The following is a 20,633-nucleotide window of genomic DNA, read 5'->3' as shown; positions in this document are numbered from 1 at the left end:
AAGAAAAATTCAGAACCGGATAGCTTCACTGGCGATATCTAGCAAGAAAGAAGAATATGTACCAATCCTTTTCAAATTTTCCAAAAGAAAGAATAGGAGAGAACATGTCCAAACTCATTTTATGGGACCAGGATTACCCTGATTCCAAAGAGAGGACACTACCAGAAAAGAAAATTACAGGCCAATATCTTTGATTAACACAGAGGCAAAAATCTCCAACGAAATGTTAATGAACTGAATTTGACAGTACATTAAAAGGATCATACACCATAATCAAGTGGGATATATTCCAGGGATTCAAGGATGGGTTGACATATGGAAATCAATAAATGTGATATACCACATTAACAAAATGAAAGATAAAATCATATGATCATCTGATAAAAACTCTCAACAAATTAGATATAGGTGGAATGTACCTTAACATAATAAAAACCATATTTGGCAAGCCCACAGCTAACAACATACTCAATGGTGAAAAGCTGAAGGCTTTTTCTCTAAGATCAGGAACAAGACAAGGATGTGCTCCCTTGACACTTTTATTCAACATAATACTAGAAGTCCTGGCCAGAACATTTAGTTAGGAAAGAAAAAAAGTCATCCAAATCAGAAAGGAAGAAACATTATCTCTGTTTACAGATGACATGACACTATATACTGAAACTGCACCAAAAAACTGTTAAAACTAATAAATTCAGTAAAGTTCCAGGATACAAAATTAATATCAAAAAATTGGTTGTGTTTCTATACACTAAAAATGAACCTTCAGAAAGAGCAATTAAGAAAACAATCCAATTTATAATAGCATCAAAAAGAATGAAAAACTTAGGAATAAATTTAACCAAGGAAGTGAAAGATGTATATACTGAAAAATATAAAACATTGATCAAAGAAATTGAAGAAGACACAATAAAGGGAAAGATATTTTGTGTTCATGGATACGAAGAATTAATATTTTTAAAATGTCCACACTACTCAAAGTGATCTATAGATTTAATGCAATCCCTATCAAAATTCCAATGCCATTTTTCCCCAGAAATAGAAAATAATGCTAAAATTCATATGCAACCACAAAAAAAACCCCTAAATAGCCAAAGCCATCTTGAGAAAGAACAAAGCTGAAGGCATCCCACTTCCTGATTTCAAACTAAATTACAAGGCTATAGTAATCAAAACAATATGGTGTCAGCATGGAAACAGACACATACATCAATGGAACAGAATATCTCTTAGAGATAATGAACTTTCATCCTTTATGGATATATACCCAGAAGTAGAATTGCTGGATCATATGGAAGTTCTGTTATTAATTTCTTGAGGAATCTTGTTTTCTTGTTTTCCATAGTGGCTGTACCAGTTTATATTCCCACCAAGAGTGTACAAGGGTTCCCTTTTCTCATCTTCACCAGCATTTATCTCTTGTCTTTTTTAAAAAATATATTTATTTATTTTTGAGAGAGAGAGAGAGTGAGAGCACAATCAGGGGAAGGACAGAGAGAGGGAGAGAGAATCCCAAGCAGGCTTCTTGCTGTCAGCACAGAGCCCGTGGGGTTTGAACCCCTAAATGGTGAGATCATGACCTGAGCCAAAATTAGGAGTCAGAGGCTCAACTGACTGAGGCACCCAGGTGCCCCCATCTCTTGTCTTTTTGATGATAACCATCCTGATGGGTGTAAAGTGATATCTCATTGTGTGTTTTCACTACCATCCCACCACCAAAAGGTAAACATATGAGTATGAGTTAATTAACTTAGAGTTAATCCTTTCATAATGTACATGCGTATCAAATCATCACATTGTACACATTAAATATATTACAATTTTATTTTTCAACTATACCTTAACGCTAAAAAAACCTTCAAAAGATTGAGAAAAAATATATAGTACATGTGAATTACCCAGAACTGTTCTTGGCTCAAAAACATTAGTTAAAAGAGGCATACCGTGTAGTGGTTGAAAGCTTAATGTCCATAGCTGGAGTTCCTGGGGTCAGTCCTGGCTTTGTCATTTATAACTGTAACATTGGGCAAGATACTGACTCTCTCTGGATGCCTCAGGTTAACCTGAAATGGCTGGGGAGGTCAAGCCTTAGGATGTGCAAGCTATCCCCTGTGGACTGGGCTTCTCTGCTTCACTATTTGTATCATCACTGGCCAAAGGAGAGAGGCAAGAAAAGCAGGGTGAAGAGGGGAAGGAAAAAGCTAACATTTATTAAGATCTGCTGTGTTTAGTATTCATTCATTTACTCATGATGTATTAGTATTTAGTATTCATTCATTAATTCATTTACTCATGATGAGTACCTATCATGTGCTAGGAGGCAGTCTAATTGCAAATAAGACAGAAGAGGGTCCTTAGGAGTTTATATTCTTATGGGAAAGACAGACAACAGGCAAGTGAACAGATAAGTAGGGTGATTTCAGACTGTGGTTTCACCTTGGAAGGGACGGGAACACCATCCCTAGGTTGGGTGGTCAGGGAAGGCCACTCTGAGGAGGTTGCATCTGAGATATGAAGGGTAATCAGGAGAAGACAGCCCTGTGAAGGTCTGGGGGAAGATCATTCCAGGCCCTTGGCCTAGGACTTGGTTATATTATTTCATGTAATCCTCACAATAGCCTCAGATATAATTATCCCCTTCTGTAGATGAGCATAGTTGACACTAAGAGGTCACTTGCTTGAGTCAGTAGTAGAGACAAATTGAACCCTGGTCATCAGACACAAAGTGCCCTCTGGGTAGTGTTTTCATGAGGAAAATAAAAGTAAAAGCCTGGCATTTTAGCTTATAGAAATAAAGGATTCAATTGGCAATGCTTCTGAATGATGCAGCCTCAAAAACAATTCTCCCCTAAGAAGGTCTTTAAGGCAGATTTCCCCCTTCCACACTTTTGCCTGGGCCAGTTTCTCAGTCTGGAATGTCTTTCCTGCTTCTCTGTGCCCATCCATACCCTCCCATCCCTCAGGGCCTAGGTCCAGCTCCACTCTTCATGAAACCTGCCAGGAGGACTCCAAGCCCTGGCATAGCCAGGACGTGCCTTCCAGAGAGTGAAAGAGCTTTGTCCAGGTCACTCAGCCGCTAAGGAGTGTCAGAACCAGAAGGACAGACAGTGAACAAGCCTGAGGAGCATGCAGTGTGTTCTGACATCAGGATCCCAGGCCAGAGAGTGGCCCAGACCCAAATGCCGCCATTAACCTGGGGCTGACAGAGAAAAGTGCTAAGTAGAGATTCCAATCCAGTCTTCCTTGTGACCCTCTGGTCTCTCCCTTATGGGCACCCGAGGTGCCCTGGCCTGACTCAGCCCAGGGCCTCGTAGGCAGTGCTTTCTGCAGGCCAAGGTTCCTGCTCCTCTCTCTCCCAGTTACTCAGATTTCCTTCTGGGAAGAAAGCGCTTTTTTTTCCCCCAGAGATGACTCTATTCTCATGGCCATAGATTACTCCTGACACCTAATTACTGTATATCATCGTGCCATAAAATGATGATTGGAGGTGTCACTGTCCCAAATTTGTGCTCATAAAATACGTGTTCTTTTTGTTTTCCTCCTCTGCATTTGTCTCGGAGAAAAGACAGGCAAATTTATTCTAACTTTTCAGAAGAACTTTAAAGCACAGGAACAGAGGAGTTTAGAGGTGGGTGGTTTTAAAAATACCCTGCAGAGGCGGGATGCTCCAGCCATGCTGATTTTGTGTGGCCTGTGGAGAAAACGAAGACCTTGCTGAAGACATTGACTGCTCACCTGCATTTCTCTGCCTTTTCTGGCCTGGCAAAAATCCTTCCTCCAGCCTTTCTTCCCTTCCGGTGCCCTGCCATCCTTATTGCCACACCCTGCCTCCCACTTGGGTCTCTCTAAGGAAGCACTGGAATATGGTGGGCAAGATTCCCCTTCCAATGTCACCCTGACTTAGCTTCAAAACTCACCTCTGCTGTTGGTCAGCCCTGTGACCGTAGGTATGTTATGCCATCTCTGGAGTCTTGGTTCCATCACATATGAAATGGGGAATAACAAATACTACCTTTACCTGGCAAAGCTGCTCTGATGATTAAAAGTAGAACAACCCTAGAGGTAAAGCATCTGCTAAGGTCTGACACAAACGAGGGGCTCAACAAATGTTGCTCCTTTTCCTTCCCTTGAAAGTTCTCCCGCCTGTTCTCCCTAAAAGGGCCCCGAAGTCCTAGAATCACTCCTAACCTGATTAAAATTCCCCTTCCACAAGCTCTGGCTGCAATCAGGAGCCAGTAAGAAAGCATTCTGACTAAACTGGTTGGCAACAGGGGAAAGTGGTATCCATTTAGCTCTCCACGAGGCATCAACAAGGACATTCTGAAAGAGCAATCTGCTCAGTGGGAGGAAGCAGAAAAGATGGCCTGTCCCACCATTCTCCCTGCACGGGGAACGCTGGCCGAGCTCCCTGCAACCTCTGAAGCGGTTCGGTCCTCTGCCTCCTGAGGTAGCCCACTTAGAATTCACCTCCCTGAGGCCTCACACCAGAACCCCAGTTCTCACAGAGCAAATATTTCCTCTGGGCTGTGGGAGTGTACTTTAAACCAAGATGACTTGTCTTGTGAATCAAAACCAACCTTCAGGTGATTCCTGGACTTAGATGGGAGACTTGAGGACTTGCAGGCAGGTATGCAGGCCCCAGCTGCCATAGGGGAACCCTTACTCCATCTCACCTGTGCCTGGCAAATAACTCACCTCTCAGGCTCAGCCCAACTGCCTTCCTCAGCTTGAGGTATTTGTTTCCTGTTCTGGGATCTCTGTGTACTGGATTCTTGCCTGCCGTTTAGCACTTTTCTCTGTCAGCTCCAGGTGAGTGGCTGTGTTTGGGTTTGGGCCACCCTCTGGCCTGGGATCCTGACTCTCAGTACCCTCCTGTTCCATTGAACAGGCTTGTTCAATGTCTTTGCCCCCATTCTGGCAGCTTTACGAGGGCAGTGGCTGGGTCAGCCTACTCACTGCTGTAGCCAACATATCTAGTACTGTGCCTGGCACATAGTAGGTGCTCAGTGAACAATCATGTTAACAATGACCTGGGCTTACTATGCGCCAGGCACCATTCTGAGTACTTTACATATATCAGCTCATAAAATTCTCACGATGATACTATAATGTGGGTACTGTTATCATCCCAGTGTAGTATGGCAATTAAGAGCAATGATTCTAAAGCTAGATTACCTGGATTTTTGTCCTAATTCCATCACTTATTTTCTGTATGATCTTACTTAACCTTTCTGTGCTTCACTGTGAAATGGGGATAACTGTACCTATCTCATAATAGGGTTCCAATATGAGTTCACATACATAAAGTGTCTATATATTAGGTATGATCCCCATTTTGGTGGCAAAAATTGAAACACAGAGAGTTTTGGTAACATATCCAAGGTCACACAGCTGAGAAGAGACAAAGGTATGACTTAAACCAAATTCTGGAGTCCTGGCTCCCTCTGGAAGCACAGTAGAGGTCTCTCCTCATCTGAAACCCGAAACTGCGAAGGGTATTTAGGCCTCTTATGCGGATCCGGCCCCCGTCTGAGCCTGTTTTCACGGTGTGAGCTGTGAGCGCAGCGCAAGGCTTTCCTTGGGGCTGATACTGCACGCTGGGCAGGAGGGGCTCACCCAGGCCCAACGGGCGCGGCCAGTGTGGGGTCGCGGTCGGTCCCGGCGCAGCGACTCTTCCTTCGGCCAGCAGGGGTCAGCCGCAGCCGCTGTTGGCGCCTCCAGTGAGCCGCTGAGAAGCGCGGAACGCAGCCCCAGATTTGGCGCCCGAAGGACCCTTGGAGGTCATACGCCCTGAAGCCCGACCCAGGCCCCGGGGTGGGGAGGAGGTCCCGCCCAAGGTTGCCCAGGGGTCCGTGCTAGCGGGGCGGGACCCGAATTCTCTTTGTCCCTGGCTCTTTCCCAAAGTCCAAGAGGCCAGTTTGAGGGGCTCTAAAAACCAGGTTTGGGCCCTAGAAGGTTCCACAGGAGGTCTGGGTGCCTGTCCCGGTTGTACCAGACGTGCTGTGTGACCTTGGGTAAGTCTTCACCTTCTCTAGCCCTAACGTCCGTCCAAGGAGGAGGCCCCGGAGACCGGCGCGTCCTGTGATTTTAGAGAGGGTCCCTCTGTTATTACAGTGCTGCTCGGCCATAGGCTGTACAGAGTCGGCCAGCCCCGGGGTCTGAATAAGTCCTGAGAGAGCCACGCGGGCGTGGTCCCAACCCTTCCCAGAGGACAGCGTGGGGGTGTGGGGGGTGGGGGGGAGGCCGAAGCATAGCACCCAGTGTCCAGCAGGGGGCGCTGCTGCACCGCGCGCGGTTTCCGCGCGTGTCCTCCCAAGGACAGTGTGGACACGGCGACGGGTGGTACAGAGGCTGTGGCTGGCTGAGTCCGCCAGCGCCCACATTACCGTTGCGTGGCCGTGTTCAGAGACACGATCTTCGGCTGCGGGGGTGGGTGCGAGTCATTGGCTCCCTGCTGGCCCTTAGCGAGTTTCTGGTGCACCGTGTGTGAATGGGGACTTGGCCGGGGGGGGGGGGGGGGGGGGGGGGGGGGGGGGGGGGGGGGGGGGGGCGGGGCGCGTTTCAGTGAGGAGCTTTTGGGAGGTCAGGCCTCTCTCTGCGACCTTGAGAGGTCACTGTCCCTGTCTGGGCCTCGGTTTCCTGTCTCTGCAAGGGAGTTTCTCGAAGAAGCCGAAAATGCTTTATAAAATCTGAGGCCCAGGCTAGCCTCAAATTGAAAGCTTTTATTGAAAAATAGCCATACCATGCTTACTTAATTCATCTCCCAGCTCTGCACCCTGGTAGCAACCAGTTTAGCTTTTTTAACTTGTGTTTTCTGCTGTTTATCTGCATAATTAAAAGTAATATGCTTATACTGCTATTTCTTAATTTACCAACTTCAGACATCTATTGTCTTCCTGTTGGAATAAAGGAATTAGCTGTGTTTTGGTCCCATCCTCCTGCCCAGCATATCTGGAGCACTATTTTTAGGTAACTCAGTAATCAGCATTCCTATTAAGAAAATGTGACTCTTTATTTCCCCAAAAGCTCTATCAGAACTGCCATCCACCTCTCTTCCCCACTAAAGTTCTGTCACGTTCTGTATTCTGTTTTGGGCTTCCTTTTCCCAGGGGTGTTCCCTCCCATACTGTATTGCTCAGTTGTTTGCAGGAACTCTTCTCCAGGGTTTTCTCCCATGTCCTTGTTTTTTGGTTCTCTGTCTTTGTTAGCTTACTCTCTACCTTTGGAAACTCCAGTTGCTTCCTAAGAAATTGGGCAGAGGTGAGAAATTTTCATATATGTGGAGTTAATCTATATTCTACCCTTGTATTTGGTCAATAATTCAGCTAGGCATAGAGTTATGGGTTGGAAATCATTTTCCTTTAGAATGTCCATGCTCTGCCCAACTACAGTTACTGTTCAGAAGCTTCATGCCTTGTGATTTCTGTTTATATGTAACTGCTCTCTCTCTCTTTTTTGGTATTTTAGGATTTTCTCTTTATCCTTGGAATTCGGGAATTTCACAATCCATGTGACCTGTTGGTGACTTTTGTCATTCATTGTGCTGGGCCCTTCAAAGTGGAGACTTGTGTCCTTCAGTGCCATGAAATTAAAAATTTTTTTCTTTAATAATCTGTTTCTCTCTGTGTCCTCTCTGGAACTCCTATGATTTGGATCCCCAACCTCCAGGATTGATCTTCCAGATCTCTTTTCTCTTTTTCCCTTGTTCTTTATCTTTCTATTCTACTCTCTAGATTATTTCCTTGAATTTATGGCTCAATTCTCCTATGAAATTTTTTATTTCAGATATCATATTTTTTAATTTCTAAGAGTTCTTATTTGTTCTCTGTCTTCCCCTCACCCCACCCCAACATAGATACAGCCTCTTTATCTCTCTGAGGATATTACTTAGTGATTTTTCCCTCCTGTGTCCTCACTTATCTCTGTCTCCTCCAGTTTCTCTGTTTGGCTAGTTTTTTGTGGTCTGTCTTTGGCTCTGTATCCTTTCTCACTGCCAAGGTTTCTCTGATGTTGAGGTCCTAGGCTTTGTCCATAGTTAAGAACAAGGATCCAAGAAGTTGACTGGCATCGGGTGTGCTGTGGAGGCAGGTGGGCCAGTTTCTTTTTAGGTGGGCTAGGCAGGGCCTGGTCTTTTGGTTGGGGGACACATAATTATTAACAAGGGGAGTTCTCTGGCACTGCCCTGTTTCTGCAGTAAGATAGGAAGGATGTGGTTAGGAGGGTGGATATGGTTAAGAGGGTGGATTTTGGAGCCATACTACCTGGCTTTGAATCCTACCTGGATTTGAATACTACCTGGGTTTGAATCCCAGATCTGCCCTTAGTAACTGTATGACCTTGGACAAGTCACTTAATCTCTCTGTGCCTCAGTTTCCTATATGTAAATTAGACCTATAAGAATATTACCCTATGTGTTGTTGAGTTCATATACCTAAAGCTCTTAGCCTGGAACATAGTGATGGGTCTGGGGTCACTATCTATAGCCACATTCTCTATGGAGTAGGGAAGAGATCTGTGGAGTCTACCTGTTCCCTAGGCAGATTTTCAGAGCAGATTAGTGAGAGCAGATTTTCAGCCTTTTCCAGCCTCAAAATCTCACCTCCTACCACCCCTACCCCATCTTCCCATGTCATTGGTACACCTTCTGCAGGTCTTATCTAGGTCAGTAGAAAATAGTGCAACTTTAGTTTGTTGAAAAAATTATTTCAAGCCAGAAATAATTAAAAAATGAAACCTGTTGTAAACATTTTATTTTAACTTAAAATCTATAGATGCCTACTCCCTTTTGAGTGTGGGTCTGTTAACTGGAATTCTGTAAGGTCTTTGTTGCATAAACCTCAGTGCATAAAGCATTGTCTATCGTTTCCTGGTTCAGCTTCTTTATAATGCAGCTAGCACTTAAAGGAACTTATGGAATGATCTGAATACAAATTCCTTCTAGATTTATATCATTTCCTCCCAATCTGTTACAACTGCTTGTCTGTAACTCATCTGAACATTTTTTTAATAGCAGTCTGCCTTCACTGAGTATTTGAAGGCATTCAACTTAGTTTTCATAAAACAACTCCCTTTTTGCAATCATATTTTATTGGTTTATTAATATTAAATTGAATCACATAATTATAAAAGCAAGTATAACTGGCATAAACAGGTTTGGGAGTAAGCAATTGTTTCTGGGAAAGCAGACAGATTAACTAGAGGGGATATACATGGGCATTTGCGGGAACATCCTACCAGACACGGGTATCCAGCCCATAAAACTTGTACAGAGAATGGTGAGTGTGGCTGTTCTATTTTTTTTTAATTTTTTTAAACATTTATTTATTTTTGAGACAGAGAGCATGAACAGGGGAGGGTCAGAGAAAGAGGGAGACACAGAATCTGAAACAGGCTCCAGGCTCCGAGCTGTCAGCACAGGGCCCGACGCGGGGCTCGAACCCACGGACCGCGAGATCATGACCTGAGCCGAAGTCGGACGCTTAACCGACTGAGCCACCCAGGCGCCCCGAGTGTGGCTGTTCTGAGTGTCCTCACTGGGTGGTGGTGGAGCACAAGAGCTTAGGTTGTGTTGTGGGCTCCAGCATTCTTCCAAATAAGTACCACTCACTCCTCCTTCCCCTTTCCATCTTAAAGAGATCTGTTGAAACTTCTCATCCATTAATGACTCTTCTTCCTTTCTTCCTGTTCTCTGTGTTTATATCTTCTCTTTTCCTTACTGTCATTTTCAGGGGAGAAGGTATAGAGAGGGAGAAAAGATAAGCATTAAAGTTCAAACTGCCATTTTTATCCAGACAGTTCTCTTATTTAAGGATCTCAACCTCCAGGGAGCAGCAGAGCCTATTATTATCTCCACAAAGGTTACAACTGACAGAAGCAACTGACAGAAGCAAGTTTCAAACTCAGGTCTGTTAGAGGCTGTAGTGGATACTGTGGTGCTGTGCACAGATCCCATCTCTTTGGCTGACGCACAATCCCCTTGCTGCTGGGAAATTGGTTGCTAGTGGCTCACTAGAAATTGCCCTTGGCTGTAGAAACTGCCTCATTCTAGTGTATGCTTCATCTTGGTGATTGCTCAGGCCAATGACTGGCTGATGGAGGGATATAAAAGTTCAACCTGCTTTCCTCAGTTTGGAAAATTCTGAGGGGCCATCCCAGCTTCAAAGCTGTCTGTGGGATCAGTTGCAATTCATTGTGGGTCAGCTTGTCCCTCTGCCCTGTTACAGGTGTGGCACCAGGGAGCACTCCCCAGTAAGTCTTCTGCACACAACTTCTCACTTCAGAGCCTATTTCTGGAAGCCCGATGTAAGGCAGATGCTGTGGTTCTTGATCTTCTAGGTAGTGGGAGACCCAGAGCTCCCAGGCTATCTTGGGGCATGATTCATCAGCACATGGAAAACAGGGCTGAGGATGGTTGTTGCAGAACTCAGGAACCAGGGGGGCTGATGTTCCTACAGGAAGGGCAGGAATGGTGCGTCCCCTGATGTGGTTGGAGGGCAGAGGGGTGTGTGGTGGGTGAGGAGACTGAGCAGGTCCTGGAGGGATTTGCAGTCAGTGGGGAGTCATAAGAGGGTTTTACACAAGGAGTGATGGCCAGATCCGGGACTGAGTAAGATGAACTTGACTCCAGGATGGATAGGAGGGGGCAGGGTGAGGGCACGGAGGGCAGTGAGGAGGCTGCTATAGTGATCCAGGAGAGAGAAGATAAAGGCCTGGACCAGGACAGTGAGGATGCAGAGATGGTACTTAGTGACTAACCGCTTCCCACCCAGCACCCCAAATCCTACTACCTGCTCTTTCTCTGTACTTCCTAATGTGCCACATCATTAACTTACTTGTGATGGTTATTGTTGGTCTCCCTCCACTGCAATGTAAGCTCCACAAGGGGGCAGGGGTTTTCGTCTGTTTTGTTCACCGACATGTTTTCAACAATAGAAGAGTGCCTGGCACATGGCAGGTGCTCAGTAAATAATGGATGGATCCTTTTGAGGTGTAGAGGATTGGGACATGGCATCAGGTCAGGTGCTTGGAGAGATGGTAGGGGCTTCCCGATATGAGGTCAGGAGGAGGGGCTCCATTTTGTAGGTGCTGAGGGGCAGGGATGGAAGGTAGAGAGTTGCAAGTGCTGATCTCCAGCAGGTCTGAATCCCCATAGACTTGTATTATTCAGTATTGCTAGGAGCTACAGATTTTCCATAGAGTGACCAGAGGGTTTGTGGTGAAAAAGGGCTTCAGTGGGTTCCTAGTTTAAAATGCTACTTATCTTTTGATTCCTTGGCCCAGTCCCTCTCAGCTGAGAACCTTCAGCCCCGAGCTCTGCTGGTGGCTATACCGTGAATGAGCTCCATGCATGGTGGGCTATGTCGGCTCTCTGAGCTCAGTTTTCCCTGTCAGGTGAGGGGAATTGGGTACTCTGAGAAGCCCTCCTGGTCCCCCTGCCAAGGTCTCCTCCCTTCTCTGATGGTGTTCGAGTTACCAAATGCTGTGTCATGTTTGAGTCGCAATGAGACTAGGGAAGCTGTCACAGATATGGAACTGACTTACAGCCAGAAAGCACAGGGAAAACATGCTTTCCTGGATAGGAAGAACAAAGGATGGAGCTCTCCATGGCAGTGCTAGAACTTGTTTGCTTAGTTTTGAGGTTTTTCCTAAGTGATCCAGTGATGTTTTTTCCAAGATGCACTGATTTTGGATGGATGTTTAAATGAGGAAGTACGGCATCTCAAAGTCAAGTGTGCAAAATTCGACTCAACACTGTTCCTCCCAAACTGTTTCTCATATTCTCTTAATGGTATCCCTATCTTGCACCTGAATGATTGTGACCACCTCCTGCTTCTTCATTATCTTTCTCTTGTTGCTGCTTGGAAAGATCTTTATTTTGCCTTTGCTCTTTGCAAGAAGTTTTATTATAGTAAATTCAAACTCACACAAAAGTAGAATAATATATGTGAGAATAATGAACTCCCATGTACCTATCACCCAGCTTCAAAGGTTGTCAACCCATGGCCTATCTTGTTTCATCTACTCCTGCCCACTCTCTCCACCCTGTCATGCCCCCGTATTGTTTTAAAGCAAAGCCTAGACAGCATGTCACCATGTGTATAAATTTAAGGATGCATTAAAATACATAACTATAGAAATAAGCCAGTCACAAAAACTACTGTATGATTCCATTGCTATGAGATACTTAGTCAAAATCATAGAGACAGAAAGTAGAATGGTGGGTTTCCAGGGGCTGGAGGGAGAGGAGAATGGGGAATTAATTGTTTAATAGGTAGGGAGTTTCAGTATTACAAGATAGAAGGAGTTATGGAGATGGATGGTGGTGATGGTCGCTCAACATTATTTATTTATTTATTTATTTATTTATTTATTTATTTATTTAAAATTTGTTTAGGGGCACCTGGGTGGCGCAGTCGGTTAAGCGTCCGACTTCAGCCAGGTCACGATCTCGCGGTCCGTGAGTTCGAGCCCCGCATTAGGCTCTGGGCTGATGGCTCAGAGCCTGGAGCCTGTTTCCGATTCTGTGTCTCCCTCTCTCTCTGCCCCTCCCCCGTTCATGCTCTGTCTCTCTCTGTCCCCAAAATAAATAAATGTTGAATAAAATTTGTTTATTTATTTTGAGGGAGACTGCACATGAGTGGGGTAGGGACTGAGAGAAAGGCAAAATCTTAAGCAGACTCTGTGCTGCAAGTGCAGAGCCCAATTGGGGGCTTGAACTCATGAAACTATGAGATCATGACCTGAGCCAAAATCAAGAGTCAGATGGCCAACCAACGGAGCCACCCAGGCACCCCATTATGAATGTATTTAATACCACTATGTTAAAAATAGTTAAGATAGGGGGCACCTGGGTGATTCAGTCAGTTGAGCATCTGACTCTTGATTTCAGCTCAGGTCATGATCCCAGGGTCGTGGGATCAAGCCCCACGTTGAGCTCTGTGCTGAGTGTGGAGCCTACTTAAGATTCTGTCTCTCTTTCCTTCCACCCCTCTCCCCTGCTCATGCTCTAACATAAAAAAAAAAAAGGTTAAGATGGTGAATTTTATGTCATGTGTATATCACAACGATAAAAAATTGGAAGAAAATACGTAACTACAATGTCATTACCATACCTAAAAATACAACAAAAATTCCTTAATATCACCAAATACATAGTGTTTAAATTTCCTAGGTTATTCATAATGTAATTTCTTTTACATTTTGACCCCAAATCTAAACAAATTCCATATGCTGCAATCAGCTGATAGTGTCTTTTATATCTCTTTTGATCTGTAGGATAGCCCCTCCTCTTATTTTTCCCCAGCTGTATATTTGTTGAAGAAAGTGGTTGTTCATCCTATAACCCACATCTGGACTTTGCTGCTTGCATCCTAGTGATATTTGATATGTTCGTCTGTCTCTTGTGTTTCCTGGATATCAGTAGTTAAATCTAGAGCCCTCATCAGCTTTTATTTGTGAGCGAGAACACCTCAGAGGTGGTGGGATGAACTTTTACCATGAGGCACAAAAGTGTCTAATCATCGTGTCTCTTTTTGTTGTTAGCAGCCATTCAGCATCATTGCCTAGATCAACTACTTCTTCAGAGTGTGCACAATAGTGGTATTCTAGTTCCATCACGTTTTATTTGCTCTTTAGCTGAACTTCTATATAGCGTAACATCCTCTCATTAACTCTTTGGATATGCCAAGATACAATTCATACAGCAAAAGCAGGCTAAGAACTTGATTCTTTCTGTTTATATTTAGCTTTTTAAATAATGAGTTAGTTCCTCAGCATTATCCAAAGGTGACCAGTGAGATGATTTTGTATCATTATGAACTCATGAGTCTAAATAAGTGTGACCTGTTTCAACCCATTTCAGTTTTTATCTTTACTGATGCTCAAATGATCCCATCCCATCTTTGGTTAATGGGAACCTCTTCAACTGGGCTCCTGAGTCCTTTTGATTGTGACCTCAGTAGTTTCTGCCACCTTCCTTGCTTTCTCAGATAACAAGGTGTTCCATTTCTTACGTTTCCTGTCCCAGACCTACAATCAGCCATTTCTTCAAGAGCTTGGAGTGAAAGGGGGTTTCAGTAGGTTCCTAGTTTAAAATGCAACTTGTCTATTGCCTCCCTTTCTTTCTAATGGGAAATGGTATTTGGAGGGACAGTCTGAGTACTAGGGGTTACACTGTCTTTAATATTACATTTGATACATATAAAGAGTGTGTACCATATATATATTTATGAAGTACTATAACAAAATGGCTACCCATCAGCCACCACCCAACTTAAGAATTAGAATATAATCAACAACAGTTCATCTTGTATGTGTCCCTCCTTTATCTCAGCCCTCAGCCTCTGTCTAAGGGGGTGGATTGTGTATTTATCATTCTCTTGCTTAAAAAGAAGTTTTATCACATATGCATGTGTCCTTAAATATGTGTTTATAGTTTGTTTTTGAGCTTTATAAGAGTGATGTCATAAAGTGTGTTGTTCTGTGACTTGCCTTGATTTTACTAAATATAAATAAAAATAAATCTTAGAAATATCCTTTAAAATTTTTTTTAAAATGTTTATTTATTTTTGAGAGAGAAAGAGAGACAGAGCATGAGCAGGGGAGGGGCAGAGAGAGAGGGAGACACAGAATCCAAAGCAGGCTCCAGGCTCTGAGCTGTTAGCCTGACATGGGGCTCGAACTCACAAACCGTCAGATCGTGACCTGAGCTGAAGTTGGATGTTTAACCGACTAAGCCACTCAGGCGTCCCTTTATCCTCTGTTTTTTAAGGTTGTAATTCATTTATTTCCAATGATATGTAATATTGCATTGTGTGACTATATCATAATTTATTGTACCCATTCTCCTGTTTGTGGACATTTGAGTTCCTCCAGTTTTTGCTATTACAGATATTCTGCTAAGATAATCATGTCCCTGGTGCATGTGTGCAAAAGTTTGTCTAGGGCAGTGGTTATCAAACATTTTAGTTTCAAGATTCCGAAGAACTTTTGTTTATGTGAGTTATAGCTATAGATATTTACTATATTAAAAATTTTTTTAAATAACCATTTTATATATTAATTCATTTTCAAATGCCATAACAAACTCATTATATCTTAACATAAATCATATCGTTTAAATGAAAAATAACTGTATTTTCTGGGACATATTAAGTGAGAAGAATGATATGGTTTATTTAAAAAACTTTTTTTAAATGTCGATTTATTTTTGAGAGAGAGACAGAGACAGAGATAGACAAAGAGGAAACAGGGGAGGGGCAGAGAGAGAGGGAGCCACAGAATCTGAAGCAGGCTCCAGGCTCTGAGCTGTTAGCACAGAGCCTGATGCAGGGCTTAAACCCACAAACTGTGAGATCCTGACCTGAGCCAAAGTCGGATACTCAACTACTGAGCCCCCCAGGCACCCCAGAATGATATGGTTTACATTTTTGCAAATCTCTTTAATGTCTGGCCTCAAAGAAGGCACCTAAGTTCTCATACCTGCTTCTGGGTTCAGTCTGTTACGATATCTCACATCATGTGCTCTGAAAAACTCCACTGCGTACTTGTGAGATGAGAGTGAAAAAATCATATAAAGCCTTTCAAATATATTACAAAAATAGTTTTGACCTCATGGATTCCGTGAAAGTCTCAGGGTCCCTGGACTACACACTGAGACTTGGGTTTGGTCATAGTCTGAAATAATCAGTGGCCTGCTTCAGTTCTGACTAGGGGGTTCCAGCTCATGCAGCTGAAGGACCGCTCCCCATGGCCCAGCCTAGTTCTCAGCATTGGGTTTGGGGCCTTAGCCGCATTTAAAAATCAGTGTAACTGAGTCATTCTTTTTTATTTTATTTTATTTTTTTTTTATTTTTGAAAGACAGAGAGAGACAGAGCACAAGTAGGGGAGGGGCAGAGAGAAGGAGACACAGAATCCGAAGCAGGCTCCAGGCTCTGAGCTGTCAGCACAGAGCCCGACACAGGGCTTGGACCCACAAACTGTGAGATCATGACCTGAGCTGAAGTCAGATGCTTAACTGACTGAGCCACCCAGGCACCCCACTGAGTCATTCTTTTTAATTATTGTTTACATTCTTTCTTCTCTCAGGGACTTGAAGAAGAGAGGTAAGGGCAGGACAGGGTTTGGGCACAATAATATTCAGTGGCGCTTGGATTCACCCTAATATCAGTAGTGTTCCCTGACCCATCAGGATAAACATGCCCAGTGCTTATCCAAGTGGGCCTTTAATCTCACTGGGTTCTTGGTCCCATTCTGCTGAGGAGAGATTTTATATCATCACCACCAGCATCACCATTATCATCATCGTCAAACAGCTTCTGTTTACTGAGCATACCATGTGGACCAGGTCTTGTGTCCTGGGTTAGGTACTTCATATGCAGTAGTTTATTGGATCCTTGAATGACTTTGCAGATCAGGTGTTATTATCTGTGGAGACAGACGAGTGAGGAAATGGAGGCTCAGAGAGGGAAAGTGACTTTCCCAAAGTCACATACCTGCTGATCTGTGGAGTGGAAGAGAGAGCCCAGTGCTCACACATCTTGGTGCAGGACTGTGAGTAGCCAGAGCAGGGGGTCAGCACCCCATGGCTAATGTGGTCTTGGGCTTTGTGAGAGAAGTTGAGGTCAAGTGTAGATTCAGTTCCCAGGGCCAAAGTCTTCAGACTTAGCTGGCTCATCTAAACTCTAGGCCACCACAAAAGCCACTTGCCCTCCCCTCAGGGAACTATTTGCTTCCTCTAGTAGGCTTTTGGAGCCTGCTGGGTATGGAAGCAGGAAGGGAGCTGGAGGGGTCTGTGTGGTCCAGAGTTCACAGGCTTAGGTGACACCTAGGCTTCCTATGCCCCAGTTTCTTCTTCTGTAAACTAATACCAGGACCATCTCTGCTGCTTTCCCAGAACTTCTGTGAGGAAGAAACAGTGCTAAACAATAACCTTCATCCATTTAATGCCTATATGTCAGGTCCTACACCAGTCTTTATACCGTATCTCATTTAATCTTCATGACAACCATCTGCATGAGGTATTTTATTATCTCCATTTTGCAGATGAGAAAACTGAGGCTTGGAGAAGCTGTGTGACTTGCCCAAGATCTCTGAGCTGGGGAGCAGTAGAGCTGGAATTTGAACCCAGGTCTTTTTGGGCTGCTAAGAATTTTGTAATGGTAATGATGGCAGCGTGTGATGGTGTGTGTTGTGGTTTCATGTGAATATGGGCTCTGGGCAATGCTGGTTTGCAAATGAGCCAAGCCATTTGCAAGGAGACAGGGCAGGGTGGGTCACACCAGCTGGTGATATTACATTTGCCAAAAGAAGTGACAGAGAAGAGAAATACAGGGTGGTGGGGTGGTGGGTATTGGCAGAGGCAGCACACAGCAGACAGCTATTGGGCACCTGCTCTGTGCTCTGAAGTCTGGCAATGGAGCTGACCTGATCTCACCCTCAGGGTGTTCAATCAAGGGGCACAGACATCCTACCAGACACCAGTCGTGTGCTATGTTCTATTAGGATGCAGAAGTTGCATTCCTAAAAAAATCTTGTGTTATAAGAAATGGAATTATGGAGACAATTGCTTCAACGGGGCAAAAGAGGTTAAGGGCTGGATAGTTTCACACTAGCCATAACAAAGTTATTTTTCCTTCAGGAATGGCAATAATAAAGGTGCTTTTATAGCTCTAAGTGTATGGCTGTAAAACCTGAACATCACAGAGCAAATCCAGCCTTAGACATCCCCACATTTTTGCTCAAGAGGAACATCTTTTCTTTTTCTGTCCCCCCTAGCACTGTCACTAGGGCAGACTTCTCTCACCTTCCATTCATCTTGACCATACACTGCTGGAGAACCAAGGGCCAAGCCCTGCTAAAGCATCCTAAAGACATCAGACACTGCCAACTCCAGTCCCCACCATCCCCTTCACTAGTTCCCCTGTAGCAGACTCTTTCTCTCCAATCTGATCTGCCCAGTGCAAATTGCACTCTCTAATTAAAAGATCACATCATACTGAATTTACACTTAAGAAGCTTACCATAGGAGAAATTCTTACCTGGTATAAGGACAGAAATGAGAGCATGTGGAGGCAGTGTTGTGGCACAATTAAGAGTGAGGACTCTGGAGCCAGTCTTTGTGGGTTGAAATTCTAACTTTGCCACTTTGTGTGGCCTTGGGCAAGTCACTTAGCCTTCTGTGTTTCATCCATGGTTGTAAGTTTTAAAGAGGTAGTGATTGTAAAGTCTTACACAGAGCCTGGCACATAGTGAATACTCAGTAAATGTTAGCTCTCTAACAGTGCAGAGGGAGGAGAGATCCACTGAGTCTGGGGTGTGGGACACGGGGAACAAAGAAAGTCACTGGGGAGGAGGGGAAACTGGAGCTGGACTGAAGGGTGAATGGGATTGGACAGGAGGATGAGTCAGAGGCTCTTTTGAGGCCCCCAAACAAGTCAGGTGGAGGGATGTAGGAGGGAGAGGAGGAGAGGTTAGGTGTAAAAGACCAGTTAGGGCTGTTGCAGGGATCTAGACAAGAGTTCATGAGGCCATCACTTAGCCACGGTCATGAGGATGGGGAGGAGGGGTGGCTTCCCCATGAGAAGATACCTGTATTCCATGATCCTGGTGCCCAGTGCCCTGGAGCATGTACAGGAAATGAACCATGTCTAATCTGTTGGGAGTATACACTGTATTTACAGACATGAGACTGACAAAAGTAACTTTCAATTGTCAAAACTTGGGAGTGAGCTGGCCTGGGTTATCCTAGAGTAGCCTTCTGTGGACTTGAACACTGTCATCTATGTCATCCCATCTCGGCTCGCTGTCACTCTCAGTCTGTTCTTCCATGCTATGTTTCATCTTTGCTTCCCACTGTATTTGACTGCAGTCTCTCAGGCAGGTTGGCCCCACTAGGCTAGAATTATAGCTGAAGCCAGGTCAGGCTTATATTCACACATTCCAGCAACAAAGAGGTATCAATGTCTGACAATGGCTTAGAGCAGTGGTTGTCACACTTTAGTGTACTCAGAATCACCTTGTGGGCTTGTTAGAACATGACTGCTGGGTCCCCAACTTTCTGATTTAGTAGGTGTATTAGCTTGCAAGGGCTGCATAACAAAGTACTACAGACTGGGGTGGCTTAGACACAGAAATTTATTTTCTTACACTTCTAGAGACCAGAAGTCTGAGATCAAGGTATTTGTAGAGTTGGTAGGTTTCTTCTAAGGGCCTCTCTCCTTGGATTATAGATGACTATCTTCTGGTAGCTTAACATGGTCTTTGCTCTGTGTGTGTCTGTATCCTAATCTTTTCTTCTTCTAAGGACACTAGTCATATTAGATTAGGGCCTACTTCAATGACCTCAGTTAAGCTTAATTACCTCTTTAAAGACCCTGTTTCTGAATATAGTCACATTTTGAGTACTGGGAGTTAGGACTTCAACATATGAATTTGAGGGGGACACAATTCAACCCATAAATGTAGGTCTGGGGTGGAGCCTTAGAATGTGCATTTTTTAATAAGTTCCCAGGTGATGCTTGTTCAGGGACCAACCACACTTAGAAAACCACTGGCTTAGAATGGTTATCTCTCTCCCTGGTATGGATGCACTTGAACAGAAGCAGACTTGTGCTCCAAGAATTATAGTGTCAATTGAAGGGAATGCCATTCACTTATAACTGGCAAGTGGGGGAGGAGTAGAGCTGAGGAACTTTTTGGCATTTCCCAAATTACATGGTGCTGGTATTATGGCTTTTCAGAAGCATGTGGAAGAAGAAGGGCTCAGATTTTCACATTGGAGACATCATGAATCCAATCCTGGCTTTGTCCTTTCTAAGCCAATTTTGAGCAAACCACATAAGAACTCTGGGTTTCAAGTTCCTCATCCATAAAATGGGAGTGAAAATAATACCTGCAGGGTAGTTGGAGTTAAATGTAATCATTTATGTAAAGGAACTGGCACTTAATATATGACAGCTATTGGGGCGCCTGGGTGGCGCAGTCGGTTGAGCGTCCGACTTCAGCTCAGGTCATGATCTCACAGTTTGTGGGTTCAAGCCCTGTGTCGGGCTCCGTGCTGACAGCTCGGAGCCTGTAGCCTACTTCAGATTCTGTGTCTCCCTCTCTCTCTACCCCTCCCCTGTTCATACTCTGTCTCTCTCTCTCTGAAAAATGAATAAACTTAAAAAAAATTAAAAAAAATATGACAGCTATTATTGGTGGTGGTGACATTAAAAAAAAAAATTTTTAATGTTTATTTTTGAGAGAGAGAAAAAACAGGGGAGGGACAGAGAGAGAGGGAGACACAGAATCTGAAGCAGGCTCCAGGCTCCGAGCTGTCAGCACAGAGCCCGATGCAGGGCTCAAACTCAGTAACTGTGAGATCATGACCTGAGCCAAAGTTGGACCCTTAATCGACTGAGCCAGCCACGCACACCTGTTATTGTTTTTTAAATGTTAATTATTTATTTTGAGAGAGAGAGAGAGAGAGAGAGAGACAGGGAGAGAGAGCAGGTGAGGGGAGGAGGGGGTGGTAGAGAGAATCCCAAAAAGGCTCTACGTTGTCAGTGCAGAGCCCAATGTGGGGCTCAAGCTCACAAACTATGAGATCATGACCTGAGCTGAATTCAAGAGTCTGACGCTTAACTTACTG

At 44.3% G+C, this 20,633-nt stretch overlaps 1 long non-coding RNA gene across 1 annotated transcript in view; it reads left to right on the top strand.

The window, feature by feature from the left end:
- Window positions 1-5,775: 5,775 nt before the first annotated feature.
- LOC147578004 (uncharacterized) overlaps window positions 5,776-20,633 on the top strand; it is a 136,891-nt gene continuing 122,033 nt past the window's right edge. Inside the window, exon 1 of the long non-coding RNA XR_015254694.1 lies at window positions 5,776-6,014. This is a non-coding gene — a long non-coding RNA (uncharacterized LOC147578004). The remainder of the gene's footprint in view (window positions 6,015-20,633) is intronic.

This window comes from Puma concolor, chromosome C1 (assembly GCF_028749965.1).
Source record: "Puma concolor isolate L17-30 chromosome C1, mPumCon1.1.hap2, whole genome shotgun sequence".
Taxonomy (NCBI): domain Eukaryota; kingdom Metazoa; phylum Chordata; class Mammalia; order Carnivora; family Felidae; genus Puma; species Puma concolor.
This window is presented reverse-complemented; position numbering and strand designations above follow the sequence as displayed.